The sequence below is a fragment of the Coturnix japonica genome, chromosome 3, assembly GCF_054131305.1.
Source record: "Coturnix japonica strain WE chromosome 3, WE-NBRP24, whole genome shotgun sequence".
Classification (NCBI taxonomy): domain Eukaryota; kingdom Metazoa; phylum Chordata; class Aves; order Galliformes; family Phasianidae; genus Coturnix; species Coturnix japonica.
In genome coordinates this window covers 28,770,427-28,795,284 of record NC_140665.1, presented here as the reverse complement: position 1 = coordinate 28,795,284, position 24,858 = coordinate 28,770,427, and the positions used below count along the sequence as shown (strand labels likewise).

Genomic DNA, 24,858 nt, shown 5'->3' with positions numbered 1-24,858 from the left:
TGCCTGTGGAACGTGATAGTCCTGAGAATCCAAAATGTGTCTAACCAGAACTCATCTTGCTGAGTCGCTGGGCCAACGCAAGCCTTTCATTTTATTATTGCAATTATGTATCAGTAGGAAGATTTCATTGTACTACTGTTTCATCAGGCCTGCCTGCTGTATCAAGGAGTCTATGTGGTTATGTTTATTAGTATTTTTGAGTTTATGCTTTGTTTGGACTGTGCCAGCTATAGGAGGTCTCCTGCTGGCAAATGATGTCACAGAGCTGACTAAGTGGCCCCTTGTCCTGCCTGCTCTGCTGTGCTGAGCCAAGTAGCATCTGTCAGAGTATACGCAAGCATAGAAGGGAAGAAAAGACTTTGTTTACTCAGGCAAACAAATGAGCTGTGGATGAGAGGTGCTCTGCTCTTTAGCCATTAATTACAGGCTGCACATTTCTCAAGTTCTAAAAGCTAAGCAAGCTTCACCTTGCTTAATACTTGCACAAGAGACCAAAGTCTATAGGAAGCAGTGCTGTTTGTTTAGTGGCATATATTGACATTTGATGCAGGTTCAAGACTGAAATCTGAGGAACTTGATATCAATATGGCATAAAAGTTTCTTGCCTCTGTTCCACAGAGCACTAAACCAGTCATCTTTAAGGTAGGGATTCAAGAGTTCAGAATATTAGGTTACGTAGTAAATTAACAATTATGGTCAGTACTTTGTACAGTAAAATGTATGCTTCTCAGATACTTGTCATGAGGCACTCTGTGAGTGGGGAACCAGCTCAAATAGCCGCCTTGAATTTCTGGTTTTTATTTGTTTTCTGCCTACTTGTTTCTGATCCCCAGCAGACTCTTAAGACCCTTAACAAACTGTCCCCATAAAAAAAAAACAACAAAAAAACAGGGTTCAGAATGATCCCTTGGGCTCCCTCCACTGTGTCTAGGAGCTGTTACACCGGGCCAGTTATAGGACCACTTTAAGTAAACATTCTTTAGCAGTAGATCTTTCAGTATTTATCTTCAAATTTCATATAATCTGTGATGAGACCCAGAACACTTCTGCTGTAGCAGACATTGGCTTTTACCTCTAGATCTTGAGTTTTCAGAATTCTTCCGTATCCACATCATCAGCTAACTTCAAAAGGGGTTGTGGGTGGTGCAGAGGCATTCAGTCACTTGCCCAAGGTCACAGCGACAGCAAGGATCGGAGCTTTATGGAGCATTTCCTGGCTCCAAGTAAATAAATGAACACAACAAGCTGATAGAAACTTCTAAGCTGTGCAGATGGGTCGTGTATTTCTTAAGATTTAAACAGCTATGCTTTCATAACAGCAGCTATCAGTACCTGTGCAGCAGCAGTAACTACCAGCAGAATAGGGAGTATTATCTGCAGATGAGGTCATCTTTTCCACTGTAATGATTGTATTTAAAATATCACAGCTTGGGAATTGCTTGGAACGTCCCTTTGTATTTTGGCTTGGCACTAGCCTACATGGCAGTAGGGTGAGGCAGTTCTTCTTGGTTACTTTCCTGAGGTCTTACCAACTGTCATTCCTGTGTGGTGCAAGGGATGCAGCAGGCCCTGATTTTTCATTTCCACTGCACGAAGATTAAGGTTGTCTGGAAAACTCAAAAGCTATAGAAAGCAGTGCATTGGAGCAGGGCCACAGCACCATCCTTCCTTATGTGTTAGCTGAATGTGCTAGGGAGTTCTGCCTACACTTTTGCAGAAGTACAGGAGTTCTCAAGTTCTCCATGGCATACTCCAGTGATTCAGGTGCCCTGAGCAGTATGAAAGCTCCACATACTTCAGGAATAATGTAGGCTAGGTGTTCATATGGTGTCACAATTTGACTGGTGTTGATTTAAGAACAAGCAGGGCTGCATAAGTGAACTAAATATTTTCTCATTTAGCTGAGCTGTCTAAACACTAGGCCCTAAGATGAGCTCGCACAAAGGTATCTGACATTGACTCTGAGTCAGGCACTATTATCCCTCCTTTAGAGAGTCAGAAACAAGAATTGACTTGCCCATGCCCACACAGAAATGCACAGCCAGAGACTGCATAAGAACTTGGTTACTCAGAGGCATTCAGATGTGCAACATGTACCACACTTCTTCCCACACTGCTTTCTATAAAGTAGGTACATTTCTCGGTGGCCAGGTACAAACTCTTTGATCTTTTGCTGTGTTTTGTGTTTCCTCTCTTTTGGTGTGATGTTCTTTTTAGCTGTAAATACAGCTCCTTGAGTCTGCAGTAGTTTGCAGAACTTTCTGTTGTTGATGCTCCTGTATAAAATGGTGTGTACTACAGGAAAGTGAGAGAGAACACATGAGAGTTCCAGAAGCAGCAAAAAAAAAAAAAAAAAAAAAAAAAAATCGTCATAGCAAAGCACAATGTTGAAAATGGGAGAACAAACAATTTGAAGGAAAACAGAAAGTTCTAAAATGTTTGGAAACATCAGGTTCGTGCTGAGCTTGAGACTTCTATTTCCTATCTGTTGGTAGTTTTTGAATACCTTTGCCTCTCCCTAGATTCTGGGCATAACTATTTGCGTCAACCTCCCTACGGCTCGGAGCAGAATCTCCAGGCCCTTTCCTTTAAAGCCTTTGGAATTTACATAACCCTGCAATTGTAGCAATGCAAAATGTGGCTCTGGTTACAATAACATGGGTTTAGGGAACGCTGGGAAAGATTGTAGTGCAAAGGCATAAAAGCAAAACAAAACAAAACCCTACATGCTGTTTTAATTTTCAGCGGCCACGTGAGAACTGTCCTCCAGTTCCTAGCTATAAATATATTTCTGCCGTCATTGGAAGGAAAAAAAGAAAAAAAAGAAAAAAAGAACAACAAGAATAAACCTAAACTAAACAATTCCCATTCTTCCCCATATTTTCTTGAGGTTATAAAATAAAGGTAAATATTTCAATAGCAGAGTGTGTCTGTGCTGAGGAATGCCACATTAGTAATCAAGGGGGTTGACATTTGCATCAAGTGAAGACATTTGGCATTAAGCCAATCTTTCTCTGTTCCATCTCCACCAGCTGTTTTGAGAAAAAAACACTTAGGGCTGCCTATGGATAATGTGCCAGGCAATGCTTCTTAAGCCCCAGGGTATACTGCCCCAGTATCAGCTGAGGCAGAAACTTTGAGATGAATGAGGACTACACAGAAGCATGCCTGTTGCTTGTTCTTGTCAGATGTTATGTGTTGTGTCAGGAAGACGGGACTTGGTGCCAGGGTTTTTCTGCTTTTCCAGTAACTTGGGGTTGGACCTGCAGCTTACTCTTTTGAAGGCATTGCTGAATTAATGGAAATGTTCTTCATGACATTTTATTAAGCATAATGTGAAAGACGGGATGGATAGAAGGCTGTATAAGGTATTACACATATGTTGTAGAACTGGGAGGAGTTTTGCTGCATTGACTATCTAACCAGAAAAAAAAGAAAAAAATAAATAAAATCACTTGCACATAAGTGGTGAAATAAAAAGTAGCTGGAGCCTACAGTGCATCTGCTTTCCAGAAGCCATACCAATACTGAAATCTGAAAAGGCAAAGCTTTCTGGAAGATACCGATGTTCTTGGAACAAGGTCTGCAGAGCTGCTGGGAAGTGTGAAATCTGGTCATTTCAGGGAGTAACACTTCCAGTTAGAATGCTCTGGTGAGGTTAAAGATAAAATAATAATAGTTATTTTTTCCTATGCAAACATTTTAAAAACAAAGGAAAGCCAAGTCAGGAAAAGACAGAAAATGTAGTATGAATACCACTATATAAACAGCAAGTAGTGTGTACTTCTGCTGGTACAGCAAGACCTACCTGAAGACAACAAAGAGCATTTCTAATTGGCCTCATTTGACTCACTGGGAAGTTAGGCAAGAGAAAGAACAACATTGCAATACAAAAAGACCAGGCACTAGGTTTCTCTGCTTTTTGAGGGGTACAGACAACATGTTCCTCAATAACACATCCTGAGTACAAAAGGCAATATACAGTTATTTTCACTGCTCTATTTTACAGTCAATTTTCCACTGCAATGTCACATTCAAAATCATAATTTTTCAAATTAATTGCACAATTCAGCTGGGGATGAACAAAATACTAACATGCTTTTGAAGGAAAACTATTCCTGCCTGTTTAAAAAATTATCCCCAAGACTCTATGTAATTTTTCTGTAGCATCAAGGGTGGAAGTGGATAGAAAGTTTTGGCATCCTCACTTCTTCGTGTTTAATCTTGTCTCCACCCACAAAGTTTTGATCTCAAAAGAAATGTCTCCTTGTGAATTGACAGGCTTCAGAAAACAAAAGCATATTTTTCCAGCCGTCCAGGTTAATTAGTAGAAATAGCAGTAGCTGTACCACTGGCTGAAAATCTGAAAAAAAATGTTTTGACTCTCTTTGAAGTGCAGAATGGGTTTTACAGAGCTGTGAGGCAAAGAAACAGAGAGTGAATGAATGAATGAACTCAGCTGTAAGGTGTAAGATTTTATTCCTGTGTGTTTGGGATGACCACGTTACTTAAAGTGGTTGAGTCTTGAGTGGGCTTCTCAACTCATCATAGTTTAAAAATAAACACAACAAAACATGCTTATTTGCTTTTAATTTTTACAACTTTGTTGATTCCTGTAGTTGTTTGTAGTTGTTTGTCTTGCTTTTTCCTCTTTTAGATGATATCAGGTCAGAATAGAAATTAGTTACGTGGCCAATATTGATATGGCTAAGATGTGCATAGAAGGCTTTTGAAAAATACGTAAGGATTGCATGGTTTATTAGCGAGATGCCGTGACACTGACTGTTGCAAAGAATGTGAAATTAAAGAACCAGTGTGTCATAGCAAAAGCAATGCTATAAAGATAAGTGGACCTTCTTAATAAATAAGCTTACAGTTATTGTACATTGCAAAAAAATAGAGATATGGTGAGCTGTTCAAATTCAGTTTCAGTGGATTGGAATGAAAAATTTTTACAATTGTAAACATCATAGGATAAGCTACCCTACATTCAGACTGAGGGGTAAGATATAATGCTTTGTGAATTGCATGAGAGGGCTTCTCGTTAGGGATTGTTAGGGACTGACTCATGAAATTATAATACAGGGAATGAGTGCAAAGTGACCTGGGGTCCTGGGTTCACATGAGGGTTTCTCCACATAAATCAGATAGAAAGATTTGATTGAAACTTCTTTCTGTGAGTGTAAAGGTCAGAAATCCTAAAATGTAGCCTAATATATATCATTGTGATGGAATCCCAGGCAGCAAGACTGTAGGTGAGGGAAGAAATATCAACATCAGAAAAGTACAAAGAAACTGTCTTGCAAGAAAACTGATTGATTTAGGTTGACCCTGAACTGTAGTGTTGTTTTGAATGCGTGTGAGGTCTCCCAGAAGGGGATATGTTTGCATTTATGAATGCTCACTGGAATCATAGGAAGGACAAACTGCAGCAGAAGGACATCTACATTTCATGTATGGGCATTTCATGTTAGCATGAAATATTTCTCTAGTCTGTGCTAGCATCTGCCTAAGAGTAACTCATCGCAGGAATGGATGATGAACCAGATGTGAGCTCATGGGCCAGACTTAGTGGGCAACACAACAAGAGTAATACTGTGGTGAATGTCTGTTTAATACTACCTAATCAGAAAAACAAGTAAAGGAGACCTTCTTAAGGAAACTGCGAGAATCATGTTGTCAAAAACAGATACTGATGGGGATTTTAACCACCTTAACATCTACTGGAAAGGCAATATAGCAGGATGCAAGTAGTCCAAGAAGGTTCTGGAATGACAGCTTCCTAACACAGTTAGTAGATGAACTGAAGACAGGAGATGCTCTAATGGACCTGGGATTTACAAACAAGAATGGGATGGGGATATGATTGTCAAGGGTAGCCTTGGCTACAGTGACTGTGGGATGGTAGTGGTCAGGATTCTGAGAAGAGGAAGCAAGATGAAAAGCAGCAATTAAACTTGAATTTCAAGAGAGCAGCAGAGCTGGTCTTGACTTAAAAAAAGGGGAAGATAGTTTCATCAGAGGTGATTGCTTTTTGAGGATCACCTGCTCCAAGCTCAAGGACAATCTGATCTGATGGGAAGAAAGAGAAAGAAAGGTGAGATGAGGCTTACGTGAAAGAACAAGTTACTTGCCTTTAGAAATCTCGGGCCTCTGAGACCAGTTGCAAAGTTCAAAGCAAGAAACATTTAACCTCGGAGGAGGATCAGATTAGGGAACATTTTAACAAGCTATAAATACAGAAGTCTCTGGGACCTGACGCACTACACGCATTAATGCTGAGGGACCTGATTGATGTCACTGTGAAGATACTCTGTTACCTTTAAAATAACAAGGCAAATATGTGAAGTTCCTCTTTAGTGAGAAAACTGGCATTATAGACAGGGAGAGAGAAGTGGATGCTGTTTGTCTTGACTGTATAACACTTTTGATACCTTCCTTTAGTATCCTTGTTGAGAAATTGAAGCAGTGTGGGCTGGATAATTGGACTGTGTGGTTGCTTTATAACAGCTACTGTGCTCAAAATGTTGAGACTCACAGTAAAAAGATCAAACTAAGACCACGTTAATGGTATATTCTTGGGCCAGTGCTAGGGTCCAAAGTCTTTTAACAACTTTGTTAATGACCTAGATGGTAAGACCAAGCACACCCTCAGCAAGTTCACAGACAAACTTGAGATTAGTGATTTTTAGAGCAAATGCTTTTACTCCTGTTCTGAGCCACCTCAACAAGTATCATGAAATTCATCAAAGGGAAATGCCATGTCCTTCTCCTGGGGAGAAATAACATCATGCACCAATATAAAATGAGTCTGACCATCTGGAAAACAACTTTCTGGAAAAAAAATCTGGAGTCCTGATGGGCAACAAGTTCAACATGAGTTCAAAGTGTATCTTTGTGGTAGATGCCAACAGGGCTGGACTGGGAAGAGCAACGTCAGCAAGTCAAAGGAGGTGATTCTTTCCTTCTTCAGCCTTGATGGGACAAATCGGAAGTGCTGCAACCATTTCTGGGCTCCTGAATACAAGAGAGCAATGGATGTACTAGAGAGAGTCCAACAAAGGGTCACAGAGGATGGAATGTTTGACATATGAGGAGAGACTGAGAAAGATGGGACTGTTTAGCCTGGAGAAGAAAAGACCTGAGGTGTATAAATAGCTGGAAGCAAAAGTGTAACCAGATGCTTCTCAATGGAGCCTGGAGACGGGACAGAAGTTAATGAACCAACTGAAATACAGGAAATGTATTCAAACACTTAACAAAACAAAAACAAAAACATCAGTAGCAAAACTTCTTACTGTAAGGCCGATCAAACATAGGAAGAGTTTGCCCAGGCAGGCGGTGAAGGCTTGTGAAGAGATACTCAAAACCCAACTGTATAGTGTTCTAAGGAACCTGCAGTCATTGCCTCTTCTTTGATTTGGTACATTGGAATAGATCATGCCAGAGGTCTCTTTTGACCTTAGCTACTCTGTGATTCTGTGTTTTTCCCCCATGGTTGAGTCAAAACAGTTCAATAACGGTGGTCACAAGTGGCACACATATTTGGGGCCAAGTGTTATTTGGGTTATGTTATCTTACATCCTCTTAAAATAAGTTATTCCAGGGCAAAAATGAGGAGTTGTGGCAACGACTGAGGTTTCTGTAGGGTGCATAGAATGACTTCAAGTGCTGTGTATAATTTGAGATTGAATGTCAGTCTTCAGTCCCTAGAGTTTCTCATGTGATGTCTTTCATTAGTATCCAGTTCACACAGAAAGTAAATAAAATAGCAAATAAATAAATAAATAAATCCTGATTTTGCCCAATGTTGATAGATCTGTGTTAAAAATATTTTTTGTTACTTCAATGGAAAATGGGATTAATTAAGTGAAAAAGGGCCCGTGTTTCTATTATCACTGAAATACTAATGTTTCTATGAATAACCTTAATGCACTCATAGAGGAACTGATCATTTTAATAACATTTATCTTAAAACAGCTTCGTTAAATGCCATGGGAAGAAAACTAGGATAATGTTGCTTTAATGCTATTTCCTAAAATGGCAGTAGAGCAGCACTTGTGGGATGTCCTGGAGTACACCCATTTGTCTTTAATTAAAATGAAGCAACAACTAAAACCAACCTAATAACCAGAAAATCAGCTGAGTGATAGAAGTAAATAATTCATAATAGATCTGCCCCTAAATCCTGGAAGTTATTTCTGTAGAGCAGCTGATACAAAAATTCAGACCCAATTGTTCTGTATCAACTGAAAACCATCTTTGTATACACTAATCACACTCAACACTTTTTTTTCTCTCTAGGAATGATAAACAGTGATCATTTCCACATACTTAAAATTAATGGGTAGAGCAACCAGTCAACAGTTTTTCCATTGTGCAGATGCAATTCTTGCTGAAGATATAATGTTGCATGTGAGGAACTTGCTCTGGATTGGATTATGTAATATACTGCGAGTATTATTGAGTGCTTCAGCAATGAAGCATTTAAGTTCTTTTTTTTTTTTTTTTCGCTTAGTGTCATGTATGTGGTTAGAATACCTCTGGTTTCAAAGTGATTTAATTGAAATACTGGAAGATCAGCTTTTTGCTAACTTGTGTATAGATTTCTTCTGCAATTTCTTTTGAAAGCCACAGAAATACTGAGATATTAGAAAGCTAAAAGGAACTCTTTATTTGTAGTTGTTGCTCCAGAAAACCATCTCTACTGTCACATCAGCTCTACTAAACCATCTGAAGGTGGGCTTTTCCTACACGATGAGGACCTGAATACAGACTTAAGACTGAGAGAAGAGCAAATCAGAAACTACGCAAATCATCCAGGTTAGTTCTGATTTTCATGTGGGGCATGGGAGAGGAAACCCTAAAAATCCTGGGAACTGGATTTTAGTTATCACTTTTTACTTTCATAAGCTTTCATGTTTTTTCTGACATTCACAATGAAAAAGGAATATTCCAACTGTTGTGAGGTGTTCTTCAACACAGAACAAGGTTACAGCAAAAAGGGCTTTACTGTGCCTAATTCTGGTAATCCAGGTTTGTTTAGAAGAAACAACTCCTAATGACTTTGAAATTGTAAGCTCCTACTCCCTTCTACCCAGTCACCATTTAAACAAAACAGAACAGAACTTGTATCCAAGCTTTGCTATAGGTGTTAGTACAGTACAACTGTTGTCACCAAGTTTGAATGTCAGCTTGATTACTTGCATTTGACTAAAATTATAATCTAAACTGGAAGCATACGGGAAATGATAATTTAGTAATGTTCTTGATTTGATGCTCTATTTTTTCTCTTTCCTTCCTTATTCAGTCCTTTATGCTTCCAGAAAGGCTACCAGTTAGAAGAAAACTTAATGTTTCTTCTTCCATGCAATTTAGAATCCTTCAGGGCTTCAGTCTGTTAAGGAGAGCTTGTGCATTCACTTTGTGCATGAAGTCTAATTGCACCTTACACCTCATCGTTTTAAGTGTTCTTCCTGTTTCTCTCATAATGCTTGCAGCAATCAGAGTTAAAAAGAAAATAAATTAAAAAATAGCCTTAAAACATTTTTCCGTGATATTTCCACTGTACATCACAAATATTGTGAAGTCGTGAGCTGGTTCTCAGTTCGCCCAATCTGCAGCACTGTTTACATGAGTGCAATGGCAGTGTAAAGTGCTGTTGAATTAAGGTGGTGTATATTTTGTGTGGATGTAAATGATTTATATCAAATATAAGGAGCTAGAGCTCAAACTCAATCATATTTCTGCCAAACTGAGTGGTAACTCTCCAACAGTTGTCTTCAGAGGTGGGATCCTTGTTGGTATCTTAAAAAAGAAGAACCCAGATGACCACACAGCCAGCTGATGCATGCAAATTACTTTTGCTAAACTTCACATTCTTTAACCTAAAGCAAAGTATGATCTTTTGCTCACAGTTTCAGTTTCCTAGCTGTGCATGAATATGCATTAAAGAGAAATATATTTACCTGACATAATTTTTAAATATTGGCATTTTACATCTTTTTAGTCTTTTGGAAAAACAATTCCATGGGAATAGCTACATCTCTCTAGGTGAGCTTTTTTTTTTTCTTCTTTTTCTGGCATATGCAAGGACTCAGGAGCAATTACTTGGTCTTTGCATACATAACTCTTAAAAATAATCAGGATCAGTACCTACTTAAATATGTTCTGCTTTCTTGGCATACACCAAGTTTTTTTCTGACTCAGACTGCCAATGATGGAATTAAATATTGCAGAATCTGGGTGTGCCCCTCTTAATGTCCCAGTCAACCACTTCACATAGAAAACAGTGTATTTTTTGCTTCCAGAGCAACTCTCAATCGTGCTGCTAATCACATATATACCTCTCAGAACTCCAATAGAATGTGGGTGCTCTGTATTCCCAGTGAATTGCACTGTCTTGACAAGTTCAACAAAAATGGCTCACATCTTTCTTCTCCCTAGCCTTCACCCATTACTGTCAAGCAGATTTCCAAGAGAGCAATTCAGTATCTTTTGCATAAAAGTAAGGAGCCACATTTCCTTAAAACTTTGTCTCATTTCCAGGACTCCTAAATATACAGGAATTCCTGTAACGAAAGCCAAGTGTTCTCCAGGAAAGTGTGTGTCACACATAAGGGCAGATTCTCTGTGATGGTAGTTGTGTCCAGGAAAATCAGCGTGGGTTAACATCGGTGCAGTACAGGAAAAATAAACACCCAGAGCCTCAAAGGCCGGAATAAAGAGCTTGGCCATAAAGTACTGAAACTAAATGCCATTTGCAATTAATTGCTGAAATATGGTTAGCTGGCTTCTTAATTGATTTCAGCTTCTTGCTGAGGGATCAGTGCTGCCAATTAGTTTGCATGTAAACTTCAGAGCATGTTGAATAATCAGAGCTTAGCAAGACATGCTGACTGTAAATAATCCTTCTAGCATTTCTGCAACAAAAACACAGTAAGTAAATGTTCCCTGCATCATAGGTGGAGCCAGGACTTGTTCCAGCTGCTTTTCTCCACTGAGATGTTAAAAAGGTCTCAGGAGCACACAGAACTGGCAACCTTGAGCAGACTTCTGAAGGGAGTGAGTTTTCTAGGTGGAATAGGAGTGGTGTAATAGCTCCATCAGCAGTACTGTAAAGAAAAAGATGGTTAGCTGAAGCTCTCTGTCTGCTAAAGAGCTGTTTCAAGACCCATAGGTAGCTAATTGTCATTTACAAAACCTCAAGGTTGTTCTAAGTTGGCATTAGAGTCTTAATGTACCTTGATCAGTTGTAGGACCACAAAGATAGCCATTACTTTTTCACTCTGATTTTGTGCTAACCAGAAATCCGCCAAAGTAAAAGCTGGCTGAAATACTGCCCCCCAAAACAAACAAGCAAACAAGCACCACACACACACACAAAACAAACCAACTCACAGACAGACAAAAACCCTGCATAGTAATAATATTGCTTTGCATGGCATACTAAAGAGATGTTCTAATTATTGTATGGCATTTCAGAGACTGAGAAACACAATGAAACAACTTCTGTATTGGAGATATGAAAGTCTTGCTAATTCTTTAGCCTGTGATGACAAAGCAGAAGACTTTGTATCTGCACTGAGTGGTGGTGTCAGGCATGGAACACTGCCTAGCTCACATAGCCGTGGTGTTTAAACCCATTGTCAGATGCAGCAGGCAGCCTGGCACTTGGTCTCTGCTCACAACAGGCACTTTTGTTTTTAGATTAATCTACCCATGTCCTTTGGACAATGGATCAAACAAACAGTTTGAATCTTCAGAGGTGGAACAGCATCTCACAGAAGCTTTTGCTTCTCCATTTTATAAATAATGTGCTTTTGAAAAGCACATAACCAATTTTGGTTTGTATGTCCCTTTCCTCTTGTCTGTAGGACCCTAAAAGGACTGTGTTTAGATATACCTAAATATTTGACACATCTGCTCCTTCCATTTTGTAGCAATTAGATGTGACTTTGACGACATGTATATCTGCACTGTGGGACTTATTCTTTTCACATGAGGGAAATATGAAAAAGCATGAGAGAAAAAGAAAATATGGGGAAGTTTTTGGGTTGACACTTGGCATCAGAGACTTCACCCATGGTGTTTATTATTCTTTAATTACATAGAAAATACTATAGGTTTTGGGGTTGACCTTAGTGGTTAGAGTCTAAAAATGTTTTTAGAAAGAAGCAGATATTTTCTTTGATTGTCTTATTCCTAAATTCTAAACGAGCTGCCTATTCAAGTATATCTGTGCAGTCCTGAGATGTAGACCTTCTGTCATATGCTGTTCAGAAAGAGAAACATCACTTTTTCTTGTAGCTTCTGGTTTTGTTGTATCCCATAAGCTGAACACACCAAAATAGTTTCTATCAAAGGTCACCTCTTATGGAAGAGGATTATTCTGCAGAACCAAACATTTTTTGCAAACTGCAACGCTTTTCAGGGAGGTATCTGCAGTTCAGTATGTACTAATAAAAAGCTGACTTCTCTGGCAGCTTTCATCCCAGGCTGTTATTAATACAAGAACTGAATTATACAACACTCAATCTAATGTACTTTTCTGTTGTTGGGAAATAGTCACAGAAAGAATCAATGATTTATCTAGTTTAATGTACTACTGACTAAATATCGAAGCGTGCAGCAGATTTTGAATGCTGTGTCTTTATTTTGTTTAATATACCACACATTTCTCCTGCAGCCAGTAATAGAAACCAGGAGTTGTGCTGTAACCATTAGACAATGCTCTGTCAATGGAACATCCAGATGCTGCGGTGAGAGGGGGGATGGCTTTCACAAGGGTTTGTAAGAGCTCTAAGGAACACCATATGTAAGGAAGAGCAGATACTCTTAATTTATCTTCACATTTATAGTGATTTGATCATTCTGGCCCAATGACACAAGCCTGTTTCCTGCTGGGCACATTCTGGTGTTTTGCACATTCTTGTTTTGTGTTTGCAGAGTGATGGAGCACCACTTTAGCTTCCCACAAGACCCATTTTCTTTCCATCATCAGTCTTTGACATTCAGATCCCCATCTGCTGCAGTGCCTTACTCTGCCTTCCTGTAGACAGGCTTGGCCTATTTTGAACAAATCAGACAAACCTTAACTGAGACGTCAGCTGGTTGATGAGCTTTGCCTTAAAATGAGTTAGTTTTGTTAACTTTTAACTAATGAGCAAGACAAAGGCCATTTATACTGGTTATTCTGTGTCATAACAAATGGTAGAGTGTGCTAAGGCGAGGGAAATTGTTTTGGTAATATGAGCCTACCTAACCTTTCTACCTTGACCTGCTGCTGCATGCTAGTCTCCAGAGCTGGGTACAGTCTCTGGCTCCATATCCTTGTCTGCTGGAAGTCGAGGATATGGGGAAAGTAAGAGAATGAAACAGTTAATCATCTCTGCCTCTCTCATCTCTCTTTTTTCCAATGAGAAACTGAGGGAATAGAGTGGAAAAGGGGAGTACCAAGCCACTCAAACAGGGCTGCAAGGGAAGGGGAAAGGTAAAAACCTGTCTCATGCAGAAGAGGGAGAGAGGGAGTAAAAGAGAAGGGACTTGGAGGATGAGATGAAAGAAGTAGGAGGCAGAGATGTGAGTGGAAATTGAAGATTAATAGACCAGTAGAAATATATGAATGGAAGGGGACTCTGACAACCATAAGATTTTATGTGCTGAATTAATCTGATTTGCATGTGCAAATCAAACAAAGATTTCCTGGGTTCTATGTTGAGAAATGCAAGAGCATATTATGGCTCATGTCAGAAGAACATTGATGGGTCCCCATGGTTTGATATAAGATTATTAATGCTGAAGATTATAATTTGGTAGCCTGGCTAAGTGACTAATTTGCTTACATCATAGAATGTATATGTACCTACAGTTAGGGGATACCTGTTGGGCCTGTTTGTGAAGGAGAATTAGTATCGAAAGGACTGGATTCTCTGTTTTTAACCCACCTACTTTCACCAGAGAATTAAAGAAATGGGAAGAAATCACATTGGGTTGATAGCAGCAAGCACCCGTCCTGTGACTGCTGTGCATTGGTGTATGTCAGGACAGAAAAGGGAAGACAGTGCTGATTTGTCTCCACATTGTTTGGTTTGGCCTGCTGATCTGAAGGTGATATTTTTCCTGTGTAACTTGCTTTCTCTGCTTGTACCATTATATATACGTGCATTTGTGTATATACGACTTTGCTTTGTGATATGTGTTGATTTGTGTTGTCATCATGAGAGTTCAGTTATTGTAATGAAAAACGACTCGTGCTCACAGAGAGCAAACCATCTATTTCCATGAATTACAAAGAGAGAGAGAGAGATTTTGCAGATGGTGTTACTATCTATGAAACTCAGAGTTACTGTTTAACAGGGAATGTGGTTGCTCCCACTGCAGACAGCAAGACACACGAGGCAGACAGCTCCCCCATATTCATCTAGCTATTAATATAAGACAGAGTTGAAAGTCAAGTCAGAAAGAAGGAAACAGGCTGGTTTAATCTATCTAAAGAACGGCTGAGAAAACAAAACAAAAACCTGACCAAAAGTAAAACCTGGGAAATTAAGGCTTTTTTTTTTTTTTTTTTTTTTTTTAAGTTAAGTCATACCCTCTCTGTACAATCAAAAGGATCTGAGCTGCTAGAGGGCATTGCCCATACCAGTGCTAAGGCACTCGCGCGGAGCTGTGGGGTCGGAGGGAGGCACTGCATGCCATAGGGCTCCCCACGGGCTGCAGAAACACGCAACCGCTGCAACTCCGGGGACTGGGAACGCCCACCCGCGTTGCGGAGGGGTGTAGAAGAAATAACCCACTGAACTACAGCCAAATCGCAACACCCGAAAGCCTTGCAGAAGGTTGCGCCGTGCCTGCCAGGCCGGAGCTTGTCCCTTTAAGAAAGTGCAGCACGGTAGCAGGGGCCGGCCCTGCCTCCCGGAGCCCCGGCGCTGGAGCTGGGCTGGGAATGGGAAGCAGTTCCTCGGCTGGGGCCGAAGAAGCGCTCGCACAGCCCCAGCCCCGCTCACTCGGCAGCATCCAGCGCGGGGGAGAGAGAGAGCGGCGCTGCGCCTGCCGCGGGATGGACGTTCCTGAGCACTGAGCTCAGCCGCTGTAAAAAGCGAGTAGGAAAATATACGGCTGGATGAAATTGGTAAGTCTAAACGAAAGGCACATCCTCCACCTCGGGCTGTAGTTTTCCAGTCTCTCGGTTTGTAATGCTTTTCGCAGGCCGCTTCGTTAGGCTTTTTTTTTTTCTTTTTTTTTTTTTTTTCCTTTCTTCTTCTTCTTCTTCTTTTTTTTTTTTTTTTTCCCCCTCTTGTCTTCTCAGCAAAGCAGCTGGGAAAACATGGAGGCAAAATAAAAGTGTAACAAGAATCTTTCAGTGTTTGTCAGCGTTGGTGCGCCTGTTTTGAAACTCTTTTTGCACAGATGCTACGCTGCAAGAGCTGGGAAGGGGAAACCTGCAGATGTTTGTGTAGAGGTGGGGGCAGAAAGTTGCTAACAGTTGTAATTGGCTTTAGTGGACATGACTAAAGAGGGGGTTTTAAAAAGACCTTTTTGAAGCTTGAAGTGATTTGTCATTTACTTTTCCAGAGTAAAAGCAAATCTCGTCTTAAACAGCTTTAAAATGCAGGCAGAAGGGCTTAGCAGGAATCAAAATCTTATTTAAAACCACGTTATCAGTGGAAACCTTCGTGCAAAAATACTGCTGGGCAACTGATGCATATGTATGTTTGAGTTTAGCTAAATCCATTGGCAGCTCTGAAGTGCAGAGACGTTACATGCAATTTCCTTTGCGCTGGGCAGAGGGCGGTGCTGCTGCGTCTGGCACGGTCTTTCCTGTGTAGCCGGGGAAGCTGGTAGAGGCCGGTGAAAAATCGAAGAGGGAGATGTTTTACACAATTAAAACAGAAATTGCTCACATATGGACGGAACGACAGCGTGTAACATCCTGTCAGAGCAGTCGGAATTTTTAATTCTGTTCCCTTAGGAGCCTGTGTTATGCTTGTTTTTTTTTTTGTTTTTTTTTTTTGTTTTTTTTGTTTTTTTTTAAGTGATGATCTGACTTAGGAAGAAAAATAGAAGTTTTGATCGTCAACTCAGATTCTAATGAGAAATTAGAGCCTGATTGTATTCCTGTGTCCTTTTCTGGAAGGTGCTGTGGGGTCAGTCTACTTAAAGAAATAGAGGAAAAGTATAGATTCTCATGACGTATATGTTGCTTCAGTAATGGCATGGGTAATAATGAAGAACTCAGTGTTAATCAAGCTGCAGGAGGGTAGCAAGGCTTGTGAAGAGCTTGTAGAATATGCCCTATGAGAAGTGACTGAAGAAGCTGGGGCTTAGTCTGGGGAAAAGGAGGCTGAGGGGAGACTTCATCACTCTCTTTCAATATCTGAAAAGTGCTTACAGCAAAAGCAGGGTTGGTTTCTTCTCACTGGTGACAGGTGACAGAACGAGGGGAAATGGCCTCAAGTTGCTCCAGGGTAAGTTTAGGTTGGATATCAGGAAACAGTTTTTTACAGAAAAGGTTGTTAAGCACTGGAATAGGCTCCCCAGGGAGGTGGTTGAGTCACCATCCCTGTATGTGTTTAAAGACCATTTGGATGTGGTGCTCAGGGATGTGGTTTAGTGCTGGGTTGTTAGTTAGGGTAGTATGGTTAGGTCATGGTTGGACTCATTGGTCTCTAAGGTCTTTTCCAACCTAAGTGATTCTACGATTCTATGAACTAACCATCTAAGACAGAAACATCTTTTGTATTCAACACAAACACACGACAGTGGTTAAAGATCTATAAGCTGAACATGAAGACTTCTAAACCCTGATCTCTAAACCTTGTAGTACCAGGTAGTTTGGGGAAGGCAGAAGCATGTGTTCAGGCTGGCATACAGCTGTCTTCATGGGTATCTCAGTAATGCTACAAGGACAGGAGACAAGTTAATTGCATTATATTCTTACTATGTATAGAGAAGAGTTAGAGACTGTTAGTAAGAGACTGTCCTTATCTGTGTGTATGACACTTGCATGTGTACACTGGTATTAGTGTAATAATACTCTGCTGCTCTGTGGAGCAGGAATTTGAGTTTCCTTAAAAAAGGCTTTAAAATGAATTCAGGTGTTGTTATAACCAATGCAGTTCTATTATGAATAGAGAAGGACTGGAGCTATCAAGTTCTTGACTCATGCAACATCTACTTGAACTTGGCATTTCTGTTACGACCTGGGGCTTTGGTTGTCGCTCAAGGCACAAGATGTTTCTGTCTGGCTTTATTCCTGTTACTTAACAATCATTTGCAGTGGAGTGGAAAGATTTGCAGGTTTGAGTTCTTAATATGAGGCATGCCGAACAAAGCAGATTAAAGGAACTGAAATGACCACATGGATTTCAGTCATTCAGACACACAGTCATTACACCGCATTGAAGAGTTTACACTGCTACTACATCAACTGAATCAGTCAAGAAAGCCAACTTCTGTATCTGCAGAGGGCTGTTGAAGAGTTATTTTGAAGCAGTGCATCCTTGTGATATTAGTAACTCATCACAGGAAAAAAGTAAATCATTATATTCTTCACTGTTCACTACAGGTATGAATGGCCCATTGAAGTGATTTACTAGATCATAGATTTCTGTCTTCCAGCACATCTCAGAACTACCAGGAACTAGTGAGATGTCTGACTGATGTACTGAGGAATCTTTTCTTTCTTGCATTCCTTCAAGAGGACTACTTGATGGAATTAGTCAGCTGTAACCCTCCCACTGTGAAGGACATGACACACCCCTTGGCAGTGAAGCAAGGTTACTGTGAATACCCAAAGAGCTGTCAGGCACTCTGAGAAACATTAGACACTAGCAGATGCTTCTCTTGGTAGGAGGCTATTTTATTCATTGAAAGCAAGTTATCTCCACAGTCATTGATGTTCAGCTGAGGACTTACCAGCTGCATCTCCCTTCTGTTATTCAGCATGGCCTGTTTGATGTCATCCTTGAACTGATTTCCATTCTAATGTATAGTTTTTCTACTTGCTTATTATTTTGTTACAATTTGTATTTTATGCACTGAGTGGACAGTTTGATTTAATTGGTCCCATTCAATTTTTACTGTACTCTTTGGAAATTCACTTCAGGATGTAGTTTATTTTACTTCTCAGTGCTTTTCTTTGTGTTACAAGGTCTGCTATGAAAGTAATACCTTGTATTATTCTGTTGGACCATAGTGTCAGAGGTTGGATCTTCCCACCAATACACCATTATGTTTTGTTGCTGTGTTGCTGGCAGCAGAGGGGCAGTTTGACAGAATGTTGTCCGACTTGGAAGTGTGTATGAAACAAAGGGGTTGTTGAACTCCTCCATGCAGAAAAAGTTTCACCCATTGACATTCACTGGTGCTTGCTGCATGTTTCTGGAGATGGTGTATGTGAACCCAGTGAGGCAGTGAGTAGTGCACTTCAGCAGCGTTGACAGTAGCAGTGGGTCACTTCCTCTGGTGCAGATGTTTACAGGTGGCATGCAGGGTCTTGTTCATGCTCTTGAAAATGCATAGCTAATGGTGGTGGCTGTTGAAAAGTAGAGCTTTTAGCTGCGAATTTGCTCTATCGAGTTGCGTTATTGTCCTCTTTGTATTTGTTGTAGTTTCCATGGAAGCAAATAGTGGGTTTTTACTTTGGGAGTAACCTTCTTGCATTGCACCTGAGAATCCAGTCTGTAAGTCTGTCAGAGGGTGGTGCTGGGGTCATGCAATTAACTTCTCTGGAGCCTTCCAAATATTAGCATAATTTGACATGTATTTGTAAGATTTAAAATGTGATGAACATCCACATATATATCTACACCAAATTAAAGAAACAGATTCCTTTAACTTTTCTGTTTTTGTTTTTTTTTTTTATTTGGTAGAGACTGTTGTTCTTTTCCCACCGGTAGATTGTTATGATGTTGGCAGCGCTATGAATTCTGTCTGTCATTGGAGTGTTTGTCTACTACTTGCTAACGCTGACAGTAACAGTGCTGAGTTAGGCTAGCCAGAGCAAGACTCATGATTAGTCAACAAATTGCTGACAGTTCATTTTCTAATATTACCAGTTTTGGTCATTGTTTTGCTGGTCTTCGTGTTCTTGTTAACTCAGCATTGAGCACATTGTCATAGTCTAATTAAAGGCACTTACTGTGAAATGGTTTCTCAGAGGGTGATTCTGTCTTCCTTTAGACTTTCAGACTCCATCAGATCTGTGATGCTTATGAGCGTGAGCTTTTCCTAAGGAATTATTTTCCATCTTCACATTTGTATGGCTATCATCTTATATCTGAAACTGTTAATGACTCAGCTCAGCTTTTCCTTTGTTCTAAAGTTCTTTTTTCTAAGCACACCCATAAAAATTCTTCTTTAGTCTCAATCTGTATCGTGGTTTCAACTGAGATAGGGATAATTTTCTTAATAATGCCTGCTAAGCTTTGGATTTAGGAGAAAAACAGCGTTGATAACACACTGGTGTTTTATTTGTTGCTGAACAGTGCTTATATTAAGTTAAGGACTTTTTTACTACTAGTGCCACCCTGCCAACAAGTAAGATAGGGAGGAATACAGCCTGGACGGATGACCCTAAGTGGCCAAAGGGATGTCCCATACCATGTGATATTATTCTGTACAGTAAAACTGGGGGAATTTGGCAGGGGTACAGGGGTGGCTGCTGCCTGGGGACTGGCTGGGAATCAGTCAGTGAGTGGTAAGCAATTGTGTAGTTGATTCTCTCCCAAAATCCCACTTGGAGCGGGGAGCTGAATGAATGGCTATGTGATGTTTAGCTGCGTGCTAGGTTAAATCATAACAATCTGTTATTGAGAGATTATTTCTTAAATGTCAAATGCAATGAACAAGAAAGCTTTCAAAAACTTTTAGTCCCTCTACCAGTTTAATTATGCTTGCAAAAACATGGTAGTGACCTAATATATCATTAAATAATCATGTATAAATAGTGTACTGACCTTGCCAACCAGTAAATCAAAGCAATGGCAAAATCCACTTTTTTTCCTTTTTTTTTTTTTTTTTTTCTTCTCTTTGCTATGCCCTGAAAGGCATGCAATAATCTTCTGAGCACTTAGCAAAAGTATGAATCAAGTTGATGTGTTTTGCAACATGAAGTAGGGAAAAGAGTCATGAATTTCTAGATTCATAGAATAGAGTCATAGAATCATAGAATCACAAGGTTGGAAAGGACCTACAAGATCATCTAGTCCAACTGTCCTCCCATTACTGTTGCTACCACAAGCCACTAGACCATATCTCATAGCTCCTCATCCAGATGCCTGTTGAACACTGCCAGGGATGGTGACTCTACCACCTCCCTGGGCAGCCATTCCAGTGCCTGACCACTCTGAGAAAAAAGTTTATATGTCTAATCTAAACCTCCTCTGATACAACTTGCAGCCATTTCCTCAGGTCCTGTTTGTTGCCTGGGAGAAGAGGTCAAACACCTCCTCATCACAAACTTCCTTCAGGAAGTTGTAGAGTGCAATGAGGTCTCCCCTGAGCCTCCTCTTCTCTAGGCTAAACAATCCCAACTCCTTGAGCCACTCCTCATAAGACCTGTGCTCTAGATGCCTCAACAGTTTCGTTGCCCTTCTTTGGGTTCATTCCAGGGCCTCAATGTCTTTCTTTTAGTGAGGAGCCCAAAACTAAACACAGTACTCAAGATGCAGCCTCACCAGAGCTGAGTACAGGGGGATGATTACCTCTCTGCTCCTGCTGACCACACTATTTCTAATACAGGGCAGGATGCCGCTGGCCTGCTTGACCCGGCACTTGGTGTTCTTGAACCTCATCCCATACACCTCAGCCTCATCTAAGTCATCAATAAAGATATAACACAAGATGGACCCAGTACTGACCCCTGGGGAATAAAAAATGAAAGGCCCTGCCTAGATCCTCCTTCCTTTTTTTAAAATAATCAGGTAATTTAAGAAGACCGTAGATAGTAAAGGTCTCATATGAGAAGAAAAGATAAAGTGGCAGCTGGCAGTGCTGTTACTTAGCATATGCTGTGCTTTTCAACGTCTTCACTGGAAGGTCTGTTTTATGCTTGAGAACTGCAGCTTATCTTCTTGTCAAATTATTCTTTTGGCAGTTTTAAATTGATTTAAAGGGGAAGTGCTGAAATATGGATGGACTGTAAGATCAGCAGTTAATGAATTGTCCTTTATACCATGTGATGTATAATGCAATATTGATTTGCAGCAGAGAGGCTGAAGTCCTTGCAACTGCCCTTCCTAATGCTTCTTATTTGTGCTGGAGTTAGAACAATAACTGGGCATTCTGTGGTTTAGCCACTGTGGTGCACTGCCCCGACCACATGTCCAGTTCTGCAGCCTCTTTGTAAATGTATCATAGCCTGTAACTTTATTTACATCTGTCTGTTAGCTGGTGTCACCTTATAGGCTCTGTTTATTCTGAAATCTAAAGAAACACTACAATTTCATTTCTCCAAGAGTATCTTTTTCAGCAGCTGATAAAACCTAAGCTCATGCCAGATGAAAAGCTCCCATGTTATCATTTTCAGTTAATTAAAAAAATAAACTCCAAATCCCTTACAGCAGCAATTTTATAAATACTGTGCATGTGTGTTTCCATGTATGTGCACGCATACGCTGGTGCTTCACTCTTGCATTGCCAGCTTCTGTCTTTGACAACAGTGTGTGCGTTATCATACATTTTTGGGGTACAGGGCATAGCGATACTGGAGAGATTTGGAGGAGCATTTTTTTCTTTCTTATATTTTTTCTCCTAACAGTTTTTATTGTAGTTGAAACAGAACCAAATAAAAGCTTCAGTGTTTGCATCGAAATTGGGATTATTTATAATTTATTTAGGAAGAAAACATTCAAAAGCATGAATTTTATCCACTGCTAGCTAAACAAACCTTTTCTGGCAAGTTGATGTGTTAGTAAAATAAACAGTGAGTAAATGAAATGCATCCAATTTATGTGCACTAGAAAGCAGGAATCTGGATTTTCTTAACAGAAAGTTACACTGGGAGCTGTGGATAATTATTTTTTGGCATCTGTATTAACCTGTTAAGTGTTGATCCTGAGGATTAATTCAGAAGGTCTTGATGGCTTCACTGATGATTTTGATTTCTAATGCTTTCATTTTAAGGAGGAAGAAAATAATAGTTTAGTAGTGCTGAAAGGTGCTAAACTGACAGCCTTGGAAGGCCACAGTGCCTTTGTTCAGTCACAGAACAAAGTGATGCCTTGAACTGTGGCTTCTCTAGTGCTGCTCTTTAGCTTTGTGATTTGGTCAAGAGAGGATCAAAACTGAAGTTCGACATCTTCCTGTTCAATTTTTGTTTTTTTCTTTCTTTACATTGTCAGATTACCAGCAAGGAGATGACCAGTCAGTTCTGATGGCTTCCTCTGTAACCCATTTAGGTTATGCCATCAGAGGTCCTTGTGATCTTTTTGTTTGAAGGGACAAATAAAACCATGGCAAACTTGCTCAGTTATTAGGAAAGTCTTGATCAATTAATTTCACTAGAGTAGCTATCAAATGGGAATCATTTTTGTTTGTTATAAAGAATAGATTCAGGCTATGAAAAGAGGGCATACTGTATTATATTACAAGCCCTCTGAATCATTCAGTAATCTCATACAGTTTTTCAGTACTCTGCTTGCATTACACAAATCCTGAGCTTTTAGGCTTTGAGTTCTCTGTTCTGACACAGAGGCCCTTTGGAAAGTTGAATGTGGGCTTTTGCATTCGATCATCTGAAAATCAAAGAACGTAAACTGTAATAATTTTCCTTCAGATTGAAGGTGGGATATAAGAGCTGTAAGTGACAGTGACATAAAGGCTGTGCTAGTACCTAGAAGGATGTGTAATAACTTTAGCACAGACTAAACTTTTGGCAGGATGTTGTATTAAAGAAGATACTGTTTGAAAACATTACACAAACATATTTTCATCTGTGTATATATCTTGTTCCCTGTTTTTTCCCCCTTGAATGTAATTGCCCTTTTATCATACTCTCCAGAGGTGAAGAGGGTTGGGGAGGTGGATAGGGAGAGGAAAAATATTTGTCTAAAGAGTTCTTGGTTGTAAAAGCATATGTTTTTCAATGAAAGCTGTTTTTTGTTCTTTGTGCTGTTTATTTTTTAATTGCACTGTAGTCAGGTTATAGAGTGAAATTTGGCTGGGGAGTTCCAACATCCCTTTTTTTTGTTGTTGTTGTTGTTCATTTTCTTAACTGTTCTTTCATCACCTAATATTGTACAGTGTTTGGGTTGGAAGCCATTCAGTGGTTTACTTATTTCAATCATTTTTCCTTGTAAGAAAATACTGCCGAAGAAAGAAGTTCTAGTGATGTTAGGTTCCGATCAATAATAGGCTTTTGCTTTCCATTCAGTGTCATCCTTAAGGTGATTGACTTGCTCATTCCTTGTGGGTAAAATTAAAATGAAAAAATGAAATTGTGCTCCAGTCAGGTTCTTTTTGTCTGTTTCATCTGTACTTTAAAGACACCTTAATTAGATGGAAAGAAGACAACTTCTGCAGGGCTTTAACTTAGACCACAACAATAAATATAGAGAGAACAAGAAGTGTGACTGCTAGGATTTGAAGACTTGAGTTCCTGCTTGCTGCTTTGATCTTCTTCATGTCCCAAGGCCCAGACAGTCCAAATAGCTCAGAGTTGCATTTTCAGCTTGTCAGAGTGAGAAGGCAACCAAATGACATAGTCACACACCTAATATGCAAAAGTCCTTGTGAAAATATAGCTTCTTGTACCTCAGCAATATTTGAACTGTCTTTAAAGTCTTGCCTCTCATCTTTATTCAGTGTTTACAGAAGTCTTTCTGTACTTCAGTAAGATTTGCCGATCTGTACAGGTTGCTTAATTCTCTGGGAAACAAAGATCACCAGGATGTAACTCTGCTATAGGATACTTGCAACATAGCTGAGTTTCCAATCCAGCCTTGAAGTTATTGATTTTTATAAAGACTTAATTTATAAATCACTCTGGCTCAAAAATGTTAGATCAACAATGGAGCAGTGCACCATTCTCAGCGCTCAAATTTTTTGTAGTCATGGGGAACTACTGAGTTATTGAATAGTTCTAGTGATGCTGATTTTTTTGAGGACTATTTGTATGGACCGCAATTGAAAGAACACTAGAACAAACCAAAAGTACCAGAATAGTTTTCTGCATTAAAAACAAACAAACAACAAAACAGAAACAAAACATTATGGTCTTTTCTGCTTCCTCAAATATGAGAGATCAGATCTGGTGAACGGTTTTGGTATTTGTGGGTAGGTAGCTACTGCTGCAAGATGATGTGTGGCAAACTGTCTATATAAGGATATACGTTTGTATGAATAATACTATATAGATACATGTCATTATGAGACTGATCACTGCTTTGGAGTTGTACAGTTTGGAAGGCTTTATGTGGATTTGAATATACTCATGGCTATATGTGTGGAAGGGATGTATATGAAGTTATCGTGCTACTTGGTTTATTGAACCCCTTATCCCAGTGTCTGAAACTGTGATTTGTTATGCTGTGATATGATCCAAAATAGAACCACAACTTACTGTTGCGGGTTCTTTCAATCCCTTGGGAATGTTTGTCTGGCTTAAATGCATAAAACTGAAATGTGTAATACAGAGCTGCAGCTTATAGATCAGCACAGACTCCATTTGTGGGAATCAATGAATACCTCATGTTTGATGTGCTGTGGGGGAGTTCACACGTGAATTCTTAAGTTACAATACTATATTTTTCATGCTTGTGCAGCTTTATGTGCTCTGCTTTTTCTTCCATGTATAGAATAGAGTTATATTATCCTGGGTTTTTCAATCCAGAAATAGAATGTGAAAAGATTTCT

At 39.7% G+C, this 24,858-nt stretch overlaps 1 protein-coding gene across 13 annotated transcripts in view; it reads left to right on the top strand.

Moving 5' to 3' along the window:
* Positions 1-24,858, top strand: part of DAAM2 (dishevelled associated activator of morphogenesis 2) — a 186,393-nt gene that overhangs the window by 17,120 nt on the left and 144,415 nt on the right. For 7 of the 13 annotated variants that reach the window (XM_015857503.3, XM_015857505.3, XM_015857499.3 and 4 more), the window contains one exon: positions 8,683-8,823. The exons of 2 other annotated variants lie outside the window; for them this stretch is intronic. The gene's annotated coding sequence lies outside the window, so the exon portion shown is untranslated. Of the gene's footprint in view, positions 1-8,682; positions 8,824-14,918; positions 15,134-24,858 lie in introns of those variants that run through there. 4 more of the 13 variants (XM_085543158.1, XM_015857504.3, XM_085543156.1 and 1 more) reach the window with 2 other exon arrangements.